Genomic DNA, 13,850 nt, shown 5'->3' with positions numbered 1-13,850 from the left:
CTCAGTATTTGCCATTAAGATTTGCCTTTGGGAATCTGAGGCCACTGAAGAGCCTGAAAGTGATTAAAACATTGGAGCATCTTTCGTATGAGGAGAGGCTGAGAGAGCTGGAGAACAGAAGGCTCAGGGGGATCTTGTCAGTGTGTATAAATAGCTGCCAGGGGGGGTAAAGAAGATGGCTCTTCCCAGTGATTTCTGATGAACAGGATAGGAGGTAATGTGCACAAACTGAAATACAGGAAATTCTATTTAAAGTGAGGAAATTTTTTTTTAATTTAAGGGGAATCAGACACTGGAAAAGGCTGCCCAGAGACATTGTGAAGTGTCCATTTTTGGAGATATCCAAAATCAAACTGGATAATGCTCTGAGCTGTGGCTGACCCTGTTTGGAGCCAGGGGGTTGGACTAGATAATCTCAAGAAGCACCTTCCAGCCTTAACTATTCTGTAATTCTGTGTGACTCTGTGATATATATTACTTTTTGTTAAACTGGAAGGAGTGGTAGAAGAAGTTAATTAAGCTGTAGTACATACACAAACTCATGAAATCAGGGAGTTATAGCCATTAATATTTCCTCCATTATTTATAAGTGATTGAAGTCTGTATCATGCCATTGTCCGTCTCTTTCTATTTATATGTCTGCACTGAGTGATATGAGTAGAAGGCTTGAGGCAAGATTTTTAGAGAAAAGAGAAAAGCTAAGTCAATTGAAAGCAATTTCTGAAGGGAATAACATCAAAAACAAGGAGGAGAAATATTTGAAAAAGAGGAAAGGGATTGAAGGATATTGAAGATATGTTTATGTGGCATTCTGGCACTTCTGAATGTCCTAAAAAAGAATTACACCAACAGTAAGTTAGTGGATAAAGCAAAAAATTTGTGGAGAGGCACAAAGGAAAACCAATAGAACATCAAGAGCATCTGAAGTGCTAGAAGGCATTTTCCTTGTGGAAAATGTCTGAAAATCCTTGAGAGAGCCAATGAAGACTCATTTAAATAGCTGAGCAGCTCATTTAAGCAGCCAGCCAGAAGCCTCAGTACAGCTTGACAAAATCAGGCTGCAACTGTGAACTGGTGGCACAGAAGAAAAGAAAAAATGTATCATGTGTCCTGACAATGCACTTTGTCAGAAATTGGTCACAACTGGCTTAAACGATGCTATGAAATAGGCTCCACAAAATACCTGGTTTTCACTGCTTGCTAGAGGTTAAAGAACAGATAAAAGAACCCAGACTCAGTATTTAAAAATGATAAAACGAAGATTTTTTGAGAATATAATTTTATTCTCAAAAACCAAAAGCAAGCCAGAAAACTAGAAATTCTGTTGATTTTTGAAACTGCAGAAGCCAACTGTACCAAACACTGTTCACGGAACATCTGTCAGCAACAGAGGAAGGAAAAATAATCGCATTATTGATATCAGATGGAATATATAGGAACAAAAGCATTATACATTATGTTCAAGACTTTGCAAGATATCAGAATGACTTACAATTTCCATGAAGAATTCAAATTCTCTACCTGCTATTTTGAAGATAGTTTTCACATTTTGATGCTACTTTGAAATCTTAGAATCTGATTAATCCCACTTCCTGGACATTGACACTGATTTATAAACTCAAGAATAATAGCAACAGTGAGGATGTTGGTAAAAAACCAACAGGTTCACGTTCTATCAACTGTGACTGGAGCAAGGCATGTGAGAGAACAGCCAGTCTAAGACAACTCTGGTATGGTGGTGATCTGAGATCTCCCATGGAAAAACAGCAACTTTGACATAAGTTTGACACTTTCAGTTTTCCTTATACTTCTTCAAATACGGAAGTTAGAGATGGAGGATTAAGGGGAGAAAAAATAAAGGTTTCAATGCAACCTGATGATACTAAATCATAATCAAGGTTTCTGAAAATCTATGTTTAAGGAAGAGTCACCACAACTGAACAGTACATAACAAGCAAAACTGACACCTCAAATAGTTCTTAGAAACTTTCCTTAGGGACATTTACACCAGAATCCAAGCTCAAAATGAATATTGATTGTGGATGACCTAGCCTCTACGATGCTGATATTACCTGTGTCGTGGCCTCCATACTTGTTGATTATTATGTGACACACATAGTAACAAAAATCAGAGTCTGAGATTTGAAACTAAGCATTAGTTATAATGGCCTTTTATGCCTCCTGTTAGATACCACCGTGTATTGTCTTTGACATTATACAAAATAATGAAATAGAGCATGGCATTATATTTATAATTATGTAACAAGTAAAATAGGTAATATAATACTACTATATTATAGAAATAATTACTTTATGGAAAGTTTGTATGGCTGACATTCACTTTCTGAAGTATAACCTGTTTTATTTTCCACATTACATTGAACTTGTCCCACACATTTGGAGATAAGAAGTGAGTGAGGGGTCTGTCAAAAAGAGAAGGTTGTGTCTGTCTCTTGTAACTTAGCCACACAGCCAAGAATTGATAGTACTTAAGAGACAATTATCCTGCACAAGGTTTGGAAGCTTCAATTTTCCTTTTTTTCTAAACTGAACCATGACAGGCAATAAAAGATACTTTATCTGGATACTTGATGCAGATTGAAGAAAAGTCTTATGCTTGGCCAGCATTAGATCTGGACAATACTCAAGAAAACTGAGAAATAATTGATTCATCAAAATCATTGTCTGTATTAAATGTTTAAAACTTTAGCTTAAAATGTAAAATAAATACTGCTGTATCTCTGTTGTTCTTATAGAAAAAGTGAAAAATGTGTGGTTGATATTTCTGAATTAGAAGTCGTGCAGGATAATTGTCTCTTAAGTACTACCATCATTTCTTGGCTTTGTCGCTGATATGCTCTAAACTAGTGGCTTTGTGGCTGCTATGACATTGTTCTAAAATAAAATAAATAATAAAAGATTAAAACATTTTCCTGATGAGAAAAATGGAGGGGGAAGGGGGCAGTAGGAATGGCTTCTGTGAGAAGATACCGGGAGATGCCCCCATGTCCGACAGAGCCAATGCCAGTCAGCTGCAAGACAGACCAGCTGCTGGCCAAAACTGAGCCCATCAGTGATGATAGTACTGCCTCTGAGATAATGTATTTAAGAAGGGGTAAAAATGCTGAACAACAGCAGCTGGGAGAGAGAAGTGAGATAAATAACTCTGTAGACCCTAAGGTCAGTGAAGAAGGAGGGGAAGAAGGTGCTCCAAGCACCTGAGCAGAAATTCACCTGCAGCCCATGGGGAAGACCATGGTGAGGCAGGCTGTCCCCTGAAGCCTGGGGGTGCGCGTGTGTATTTGTTTGATACCATTTCTACTCATTGGCACCATCAGAGAAAGCTTGCTTGTTGACAATGCTCTGTGCCTTGCTCCAAATTGAAAAATACAACAACAAATAGATTTCTATGTGACAGAACTTTTAGGACTTCAAGTTTACATTACTGTGGATTCAAAGCCCTAAAGGTCTCTGTAGACATTATTTATTCCACTGGCCTACAGGCAAGCTGTTGTAGCAGCTCCTAAAGCACAATTCTTCTCCCTCTAGCAAATACCAGAATTGTTCCCATGTTGTTTCAGTAACATTGTGGCTTTCTGTCACTAAAGCAGTTTCCTCAAGTCATTGGAAGAGCACTAGAAAAAGCTTCACCATGATTTTGCATCCAACACAAGCACAGATAATTAGCAAAAGATTTAAAATAAGAGAGAAACATGAATTCAATAGTACAGCTTTTGCCATCTAACAGGATGCATAAACTTACATGGATTCTCTGGAAAATATTATGAGTATCTATACATTTTACAGAAGAGGCTTTTCAAATTGTGCATCCTGTTTTAAACTGCATTGGCTGCGATATAAAGCTCTATATGCAGAGCTTTTAATCATCAACCTGTCTTACCCCAAATAAGGGCATAAACCCAAACCCCAGCCTTTTATTTATCACATCAGTAGAATAAAAGTAGAAACAATGGGAATCCCAAAGTACAGATCAGAAGCATCAGAAGCTAGGACCAGTAAATAGATACTAAAGGAATCTAACAGTGTATGGAAAAAATCTCTGATCGCTGAGGGTAAGGAATTACATCAGTATTCTATGAATTAATTAAATTTCATACCAACTGATGACACATATTTGTCACCTGAGATATAAAAAACCACAGAGATGTTCAACAAATGTTTCCATACACACACATAAAAATAATAATTTATTGTACTAATGAAGTATTTAGTCTTCTGTTGGTATATGAGGACTGTTATGCATCAATTGCTAAGTTTAAATGCCTTGGTTACCTAACATAGATAATTTGTTTCCTATATTCAAAAAAGGAATTAACTATGAAACTTGCTGGGTCAGTAATCTTGATTTGTGACAAACCTCGGTACAGCGGCAACGTTCTAGAGGACAGGGGAAAAAATTGTCATGACAACATTGAAAAAGATAAGTGGAGTGTTCAGGAAAGTAAAAGCTAACAAGTCAGTGGGAAATGTACAGAAAGGCTCTGTGATACGGAATTGAATCCACATAGATCTAAAAAAATAGCCACATTCTTTCTTTCAAGTAATTTGATAATGAATCAGAAGATCCCAAATATAAGCAAGTATTAATTGGTCATGAACGGTTTTGCTAAAGTACTAATAAATCGGATGTCATTGTCCAATGGAAAAATTCTTTGTTTTTTTAATTGCATTTTGTCCTTAATTCTCTTCAATGTCCCTTTCTGGGATCACCTATCTGCTTTTTACAGCAGGAAGGGAGAAACAGTCTTCTCAGAAGTGATGAGAATATTTTTCCCTTTTCACGTGTTGAAGAATTGTACAGCGATCAGCAACACTATATCTATGGGAAGGATGCTTTTATTTCCCAAGTCCTTTGTAGTACTTTTAATTTTTTCCTACTGTTCAGGTAGATGTTTTTGTGTTTGGTGTCTAATCATGATTATAATTTAATTATTTTTACAGTTACATTGTATAGCCCTTTTCCACAAAGGTAGTAGGTGGCTATAAGAATCATTGTCAGAACTCTACCGGGATTTCCTTGATGAGAAATGTGGTGTCCCTCTTTTCAATGCTGGACAGTGATACTGTGACTTACAGCATGCTAGTGTCTCATTTTGGGATTGATCCACATTTGCTTTAGTTCTTTCATCAAAAGTATGTTCTGCTTGCATGGGAAGTCTGTCCTGTGGTCTGTATATGTACGTTGCTAGATATTATCAAATTTTTATTCTGTATTGCAACTAGCAATACAGAAATTATTAGCATGGGCTAAATTGTCATTTTTGCTTTATACTTGGGATATTAATGGAAGGATATTCACTGGACAATATCAAAAATCTTGGAACACTGGATTCATCAAAACCCAAGGAAGGCTGGTTGTCTCCAAATGTTTTGGAGATATCTGGGGCCAAGGAGAAAAAAAAAAAAAAGAAAGAAAGAAAAGGTACATACTGGTCTACTCTAGAGAAAAGTGTCAAAATGCAGAACTATATTAAGAATAAATCTAGGACTGATATAAACTTGATCTAACTTCAACTATCTACAAAGGAACATGTATACCTTAGCTGGTCTCCATAGGTTTACTTTAAACTTAGCAAAGGTCCACACATAGGCAGTTGGTTTAATATTAAATGAATTCCCCCACCAATTATACTGCCTACATATCTGCTAAATACAAAGGGAATCCAAAATACCTAGCCTACATTTCTACTTTGTTAGAAACCATATGTAATTGAATAAATTCTATTTTACCTTTACAGAGAGAAAGATTATCTGAAGAAATATTCTGGATGCCTTAGAGAATTCTAACTAAAGACATGTTTACTGTGCTTACGAGGCTGGAAAATCAGTATCTGCAGTTATGGTTCATAGTTTGCTAAAACTCCATAGTTTGGGGATTGCTAAAGAAGCCAGTAAAGGTCTTCAGGAATGCTTACAACGCTTGTCGTTTGAATATACCATATGTCCCTGAAGAAAACTGTAAGTACAAAGCACTGTGCAGGTAAAGCTCTGCAAAACGATCTGGGTTCAAAGTAGAGCATACAGTCTGAGACAGGAAAACAGAGAAATTGTCTGTGAAATATACCAACTGTATGTTGCAACAGATAAAGTCAAAAGAAATGCAGCAGAACACTGTACTTCTTACTGGGGCACAGATATAGTAGCCTGGCCAAAGGGAGAATTACTGGAAGGAAAAGTATTTCACAGGAATATAAAAATTAGGAGTTTCAGTTAGAAACATAATGCTGACTGCTCCTCTATACACTCACTACCACTCATGAAAGTTGCAACTGAAAGACCACATGTAGTTCAGACCAACAAAGTAAATTCCCTATTCATTATCTAAAGAGTGAAACCCAACTGGTCCTGCACTGGTCATTTACTGTATAAGCAGCCAACCATTTTTGCTTCCAGAAAAATTTTTATGTTCCAAGATGAAGCAAACCTCCTGACTGGCATACTTCACTGTATGTAAATACCAGCCAGAATGCAATCCCTGAAAAAGCCAGCACTGACATGGTTGCCTATTGTCTATTCAACAGTCAAGGAGCAACAGGATGACTAGAGGCAATCTGCATTATTTATTAGAGAGACAATACAATTAAGGCAGCCCATTTTCCTTTTCAGAGAAGAAATATATGTTAATTCATGCACATAAGAAGTCTTACATTTTGCAAGTACCTGTAGGTAGAGGTGAATAATGTACATTCTCCTATCTACATATTTCTTACAGATTAGATTTGCCAAGAAATACAGGTTCCTTTATAAAAATCCAGGTATTAAAAAGAAAGAAACTTGTTCTTACTACTCTTTTTTTTTTTCCTCCAGTAAGCAATTAGCAAATAAGTTTATGTTTGCCTTGAAGTGATCAATGTTCAGAAACTGCCAAGATAGCTCTTTAATAGGCAGCTGGTTGGCTGTAGGTCTTTTGAATGGACTGTGCTCACTGAAAGATGACCAACCAACTTTATTATTCTTGCTAATTTAGTTGCTGCCTGCCTGAAAAAGCATTTCAGGTGGTAAAACTGGTTATTTCATTTAGCAAACAGGAAATGAATATAAATTAACTGAGAAAGTTTCACCTTTCATACACTGGCAACAGAAACCTGACTGCAATAAAATATATATTGGAAGACATTTTCAGCACCTAGGAAAATAAATTTTCTTTACTTGCAGATGGTAGTCTACTTTAATACTTCAAGCCTTTCAATATTACAGATACATCTCATAAAAGTATTATATTGCTTATTAACTAAAGTCATCTAATAGATTTGATTTTTAAAAAGTGATTGAAAATATATTCCACAAACACTAATTTCAGGTTTTTTATTAGACTTGGTTTTATCCTCTTTCTCTGCATTTATTCTTCATAAATTTTTTAAGTGATCCTATTTTACTGACATTATTTGTGCAAGGGAAGAGGATTCCAAAGTCACATTTTTGAATATGTGTGCTGTTACCAAAAAAGCAAAGAGCAATAAAATAGTGTGAATTACATCATGTCACTACTAAGAAGTACATCTCAAGCACCAGAGGTTAAGATATTTTTGATTCTCATAGAATTTTAAAAATAAAGAAATAGACAAAAAATGTGGAATAGAATACTCATTGAAAGAAAGCAGAATCTGTTCATTAAAACACTATATATGAGGAAAACAGATAGCAACCTGCAATTTAAATGGCTATTTTTGTTGTTTTTTTTTCTTCTAATTACTAAGTAGTTGAATAGTCATAATAATTTCCGTTTTATAAAACCTCAACTCCTTCGTACTCCTTGTGTTAGTGAAATCTCATTGGTTGGCAATATAATTTCTAAATATATTGCTTCATTTATTCATCAAAGCAGCAGATAAAAGCAAATATGTGACTGGAGAGCACAGTATCCCAACACCCCATCATCAACATATAACACACTGAATCCCTGGCACTCCTTGAAAAGAAGCACAAGCATCACTTGATCTGAATAAAAAAAATAGCTTCTTAAAAATTCTGCCTTCTACCATCCTTCCTGCATTGACTGAAAGCATTTTCAGGTTGTCTTGTAGGTATACAAAAGGGGCCAGCTAAAAGGATTTTCACCTTAATTTCTGACAGGTTTCGGAACAAAAATGATTAACAGGCTTGATCTGCACAACAGATGCTCAGAGCCATTACAGAGCAGCATATGAAGCGATGCATGAAAACCGCTTTCATGAGAGATAATACGATAATACCGCATTCCTACACAGTGTTTTTCATCTGGGCAGCTTGCTTTCTTTTGCAAAGGTGGCTTCCTCCTTGATGCAACCAGAACTGCTTTGTAGAATGTCCCTGTACCTCTATCACACACACCCAAAGCTGTGTTTCTCAGAAAACATTTCTTCAGGAGATGAAGATGATTTTTTTCTTCAAGTTTCCAACACTGAACCTGTACAGAATGGGGGTAAACTGATACCTAAAAGTCCTGGGAATCTCAAGATTTTGTATGGACATCTACACACCATTGTGGAGGATGGGGTTATTTCCTGAGCTACAGCTTCAACTTCACCTGATTCACTGAGTCAAACTTATGCCACTTAATAAATGAAGAGAGGTACTGGGCCATAAGTTAATTTCTGAAGACTAGAAATAAAATTTGTCACAATTATGGGTCTACACGAATCCTATTCTTTTTCTTTTTCTTTCTGACATTTAAATATTTAAAATTAGCCTTTTAAGTTTCAAACTGTCTGAAACCTTCTTCATTTGGTGAAAGCTATTGATTCTTTGCAGTTAATTTGGTACATCCCTGAATTACTGGAATGTTAGATTTCACTATTGCTCATATGGAATATTCAAAGCAAGAGTGAATTTGCTAATTAGTAATTTTACATCCTATCTGACAGAGATTGTTTACCCTAACATCAGTCATAGAATTTATGTATTTGGAGAAATTTGCTTCTAGAAAATATAATCTCAGGGTAAGTGTAAAGTGAAGGACAAAGAAAGGACCTGCTTCTTTAGCTGTCAGTCTGGTCTAAATGATGAAGGAATTTCTTTCCCCTTAAAAATGTTGCATTGTCAGACTTACTAAGTACCATCTTCAACTGTTCTCTTAGTAAAGTGACTGAAAAAAAATAGCCACAAGAAAATATTAGCTGTGTATTTGTTTTCTGCGTGACAGAATAAAAAATAAAAGGTTTTAGGTTTTGTTGTGTTGGGTTTTTTTTAATTCAAAATAAATTGAGCTATGAAACTTCAAAAACATCAATCTTTTTCCAAAGAGAAAAAAAAGTACCTTAGTCAGAATATTTTCCTATCTGTACTTGAGGCCTCTCATTTTTCATTTTCTCATTAATATGATGCAATGAATAACCTCCAGCTTTTATCCAACAGCAATCATTCGCCATCCTTTTCCCCTTTTTCTGCTATATATATAGCTAAACTTCTACAGAGAAAATATTTCAGAAGAGCAAAGTTGCAGCACTTTATATTTCTGTTGACTACTTTGTAACTTTTCTGATATTTAAGAAATTTTTAAAACCTAAATGACTGATCAAGAGAAAAGAACTGGGACAGGAAAGTGATAACAGATATTAAAACGCATAGCTTAACAATAAAAATCTCAGCTGGAAACTAAACAATGTAAAAATAGACATTAAAAAATAAATCTTTGATGAAAAATAAAACAGCATTAACATAATTTCTCTATTAATATGAGTGGTGGGTAATTGTTTTTTTGGATAAAAATTTTTAGAAGTCATTTTTTATATAACGGGTAAAATTTTTAGCCCAGCACAATTCTCATCCAGATTAAGATATTGGTCAACAAATTACTAAGGATATACAAAATGAAAAATTAGTAGCCCAGCTGCTCTTTCTTTCAATGAAACAGAAGGGATATCACATCATACCTAGTGGAATCGGATGTACAGTACTTGTACAATGAATTGCAGCTCACAAGTAGTGTACAGGTTTGATATGAAGCACTTGTATTGCCTTCTCTATTTCTGTTCTCAAGTATCTCTGTCTCTTCCTTGTCTTTCATCTGCACTCTCAATTCTTGCTGTAGAAGTTGTTAAATTTGTAGTAACAAACACTGGCATTTGCTGTTAAGGAGTATTAAAAATAGGCTAAGTGTGAAAAGTTTGCTATTTTGAAACCATGTCTGTGGTAAATATTTGTAAGATGCATGGTAATAGGGATGAAAATGCAGTAAAGACATGCCTTGAGCCATGTGTCAAAAGGACAAGTTTATCTAGACCTGCCAGTATTTCAAAAAAGAAAAAATAGTTATGAAAATGTGCTTTTTAATCATATCTGCTTGACAAAATAAGCTGTTGGAAAAAAAAAAAAAAAACAACTGAGGAGGGTTGAAAAAGACATTGGTGACTATCTCCAAAGAAAAATTATGTGACTTAAAAGATAATTGTAGTATTTAAAACTACTAGGTATGATTCCAAAAGGCAAATGTTTTAAATAAGGATTGAATAAACCCTGTCACTGATGAGGCACAGCCAACAGTACACCAGAAAAGAGAGCAGAGCAGATCTGGTGATGGGAACCAGAGTCAGCCACAGTCCAGGGATTACCAGACAAACATGTCCTTGTGTCCAAGGTCAAACCAGGAACCCAAGTCAGCAAGGCAAGGAAAGGGTCAGCAAGTGCAGCCTGAGAGGCATGGTCTCGCACTGTGGCAGTGGGCAGAAACCTGTTTAAATAACAGTTACACTACAATGACTTAAGTCTTAAATTCTGTACATAATGACTCATAGGTCTCGATGTCTTTGATTGCTATATATCCAAACAACACCCAGAATCTTATTACATTTCAGTTCATAATGTCTTTGCGACATTTCTAGATTGTTGTAAATAAAAAGAAGAACAAGAGAAGTTACGGGTTATTAGTCTTTCTACATTGAAGCAGAAAGTTCCGCTGAAAAATATGATGGCTACATCTGAACTGATAAATAAAAGGGGGCAGTAACTATTCTGTTGCTGAAATCAAGTGGCACGTCTTGGGTTGCATCCATGTAAGCAAATCACTTTAGCATAGCCAACAGAGCTTCCTCAAACAGACTGCATATAGGCAATAGCTCCAGGGTGACTTTGACCTGTGAACTGTGGCCAGATGTTACCTAGGGGAATGCTGGCTTGAGTAGTCCAAAACTACGCAGGAACTGAACAATTATACTAGGAATGACTGTGTGACAGTGCTTGATCTCAAATCCTGGCCCTTTGTTCTCTAATACAAATTTGTAAACAATGGGCACATTACTTAACGACTAATTGAAAAATTATATTAAAAGTTTATATATAGTGGGGTGGACTTGGGTGACAGATACAGACTACTGACTCACAGTAAGGCCTGGGAAAATCTAGTGCAATGGAAAATTTTCTCTAAATCACTGAATCCCTCCCAAGTGCACAATACATAAAGAGCCACCATTACTAATCCAGGCCAGAGCCACCATATTTTAATGCATCTGTCCTCTTAAAGGCTCCCTGGATACATTTTTTTCCATCCCTATTTTTCAGAAAGGAGAATGAATCACAGATCATTAAAGAAGGCAGTACAAAATGCCATATTCATATTGTTTCAATCTAAATTAAATGAGAAATAATCACTTAAATACTCTGGGGGTCTGGATCTAGGTCTTTTACCTGCAGTGACAAAAAAAGTCTCACAAAATACACTTGAGTTGGATTTCCTTTAGCTCTTAATAAACTGTCTTGATTATAATAAAGGATCATTTTTTCCAAAGTAGGGAACGTCAAGCAAAAGGATTTTATTATATTGATTGTGAATACTAACACCTAGATTCTCTTTATGTTTTTGTTGTTTATATTATTTTTGTGAGCAGTGTTACTAGTTGTTTAGGCTCTAAGTGAACTGTTAAAGTTACAATAAATGGGTGTTTCAAAAAGCCAGTTACATTTTGAATAATTGCTCCAATCCTCCTCAGCAAGATTATTTCATTACATACTTTGGAAAATGTCTAGCTGTTCTATTACTTTTTTAAGTTTGAAAGTACTGGCCCAAGGATGTAGCCCTGAGTTTTTCACAGGCCCAGCTACTTAATATCACATATAAGCACATTTTAATAGGTACCTGAATTTATCGGAAGTACTTATCCAGAAGCTATGGCAGACACTATTGATCTTCATCCCATTTGCTGTTAAAAACACAATTTGTTTGAACTCTTGTAGTCTTTCTGTTCTTGGATTTTTTTGTTTCATTTTGTTTTTAATTATCTTCATATTTTTTAGCACAGCTTTGTTCTACCTATGCAGCCAGATGGGGCTCCCCAATTAAATTGCATTGGTATTTTTCCACTCATGCAAACTAGTCTATTTACCTTGGAAGAGTTAAATATGTTTTCTGTTTTAAAATTTATTTTACTATACATATATATACATATAAATATATAATGTAGGTATGCAAAAATATATACATACACATATAGATTACATATACGTAGATATCTATAACATACTCATACATAACACACGGAATCACAGAATCACATGGGGTTAGAAGGGACCTCCAGAGATCTTCTCCAACCCCCCTGCCAAAGCAGGTCCATCTAGACCAGGTTGCACAAGAACGTGTCCAGGCAAGGTTTGAATGTCTCCAGAGGAGACTCCACCACCTCCCTGGGCAGCCTATTCCAGGGCTCTACCACCCTCACAGAAAAGAAGTTCCTCCTCATGTTTAGGTGGAACTTCTTGTATTCAAGTTTGTGCCCATTTTCTCTTGTCCTATCCCTGGGCACCACTGAAAAAAGACTGGCCCCATCCTCTTGGCACCCACCCTTTAAGTATTTATAAGCATTGGTCAGATCCTCCCTCAGCCTTCTCTCTTCTAGACTAAGAAGACCCAAGTCCCTCAGCCTCTCCTCATAAGGGAGATCCTCCAGGCCCCTAACCATCTTTGTAGCCCTCTGCTGTACCTTCTCCAGTAGTCGCCTGTCCTTCTGAACTGGGGCGCCCAGAACTGGACCCAGTGCTCCAGATGGGGCCTCAGCAGGGCAGAGCAGAGGGGCAAGATAACCTCTCTCGACCTGCTGGTCACACTCTTCCTGATGCACTCATCATACAGACAGTCTACCCATGCTTTCTGATTTCATGTGTCCTCTCTTGTTACTGGAGAAAAAGATGAGAGAATGGAAATCTCTCACAATAGTAGCAGTCATTGCTTTTACTTATTGAACCCATTCATCTCCAAAGGCATGAAAAAAAAAAATAGTCTTGCAGGCCAGAAACCCCCTTCTGACTTTCCTTCATGGCCCCTGCAGCTTTCCCCTTGTTGGCCCTGCAATATGACAAGGAGAAGCTAAAGGGATGTAGCACCTTCACAGGATAGTCAATTGTGGAAAGCGAGCAGGAATAACTCCAGATGTAAAAAGATTAAAAATACATGTTTGGAAGGAGAGGACAGTGGTTTGAGGGTCCTACAACAAATGTGGATTGAGACCACTGGTCCCCATGGAAATAAAGGAAGGAAATGATGTCAGGAGGAAGGATTGGCTGAAGGGTCAGTGAGAAAAGCACACTTGCACCTCTGAAAGCTCCACTTACACCCTCAGCACCTCATACCACAGTAATCATGTTTCATCAGGAGGTGAAACCCTGGAACAGATTGCCCAGAGAGGTAGTAGATGTCCCATCCCTGGAAACATTCAAGATCAAATTGGATTGCTCTGACCTAGCTGAAGATGTCCCTGCTCATTGCAGGGGACGTTAGACTAGACAACCTTTACAGGTTCCTTCCAACCCAAACTATTCTATGATTCTATACCACCTTCCTTAGTAAAGTCTCAGGACCTTATCCTAAGCTGCCACCTCCACTTGAACCCTTTGGAAACATTGTCGATATCTCCCAGACATCC

Source organism: Calidris pugnax, unplaced genomic scaffold (genome assembly GCF_001431845.1).
Source record: "Calidris pugnax isolate Ruff unplaced genomic scaffold, ASM143184v1 scaffold171, whole genome shotgun sequence".
Lineage (NCBI taxonomy): Eukaryota > Metazoa > Chordata > Aves > Charadriiformes > Scolopacidae > Calidris > Calidris pugnax.
The sequence above is the reverse complement of the archived record's forward strand: the minus strand, read 5'-3'. Positions refer to the sequence as shown.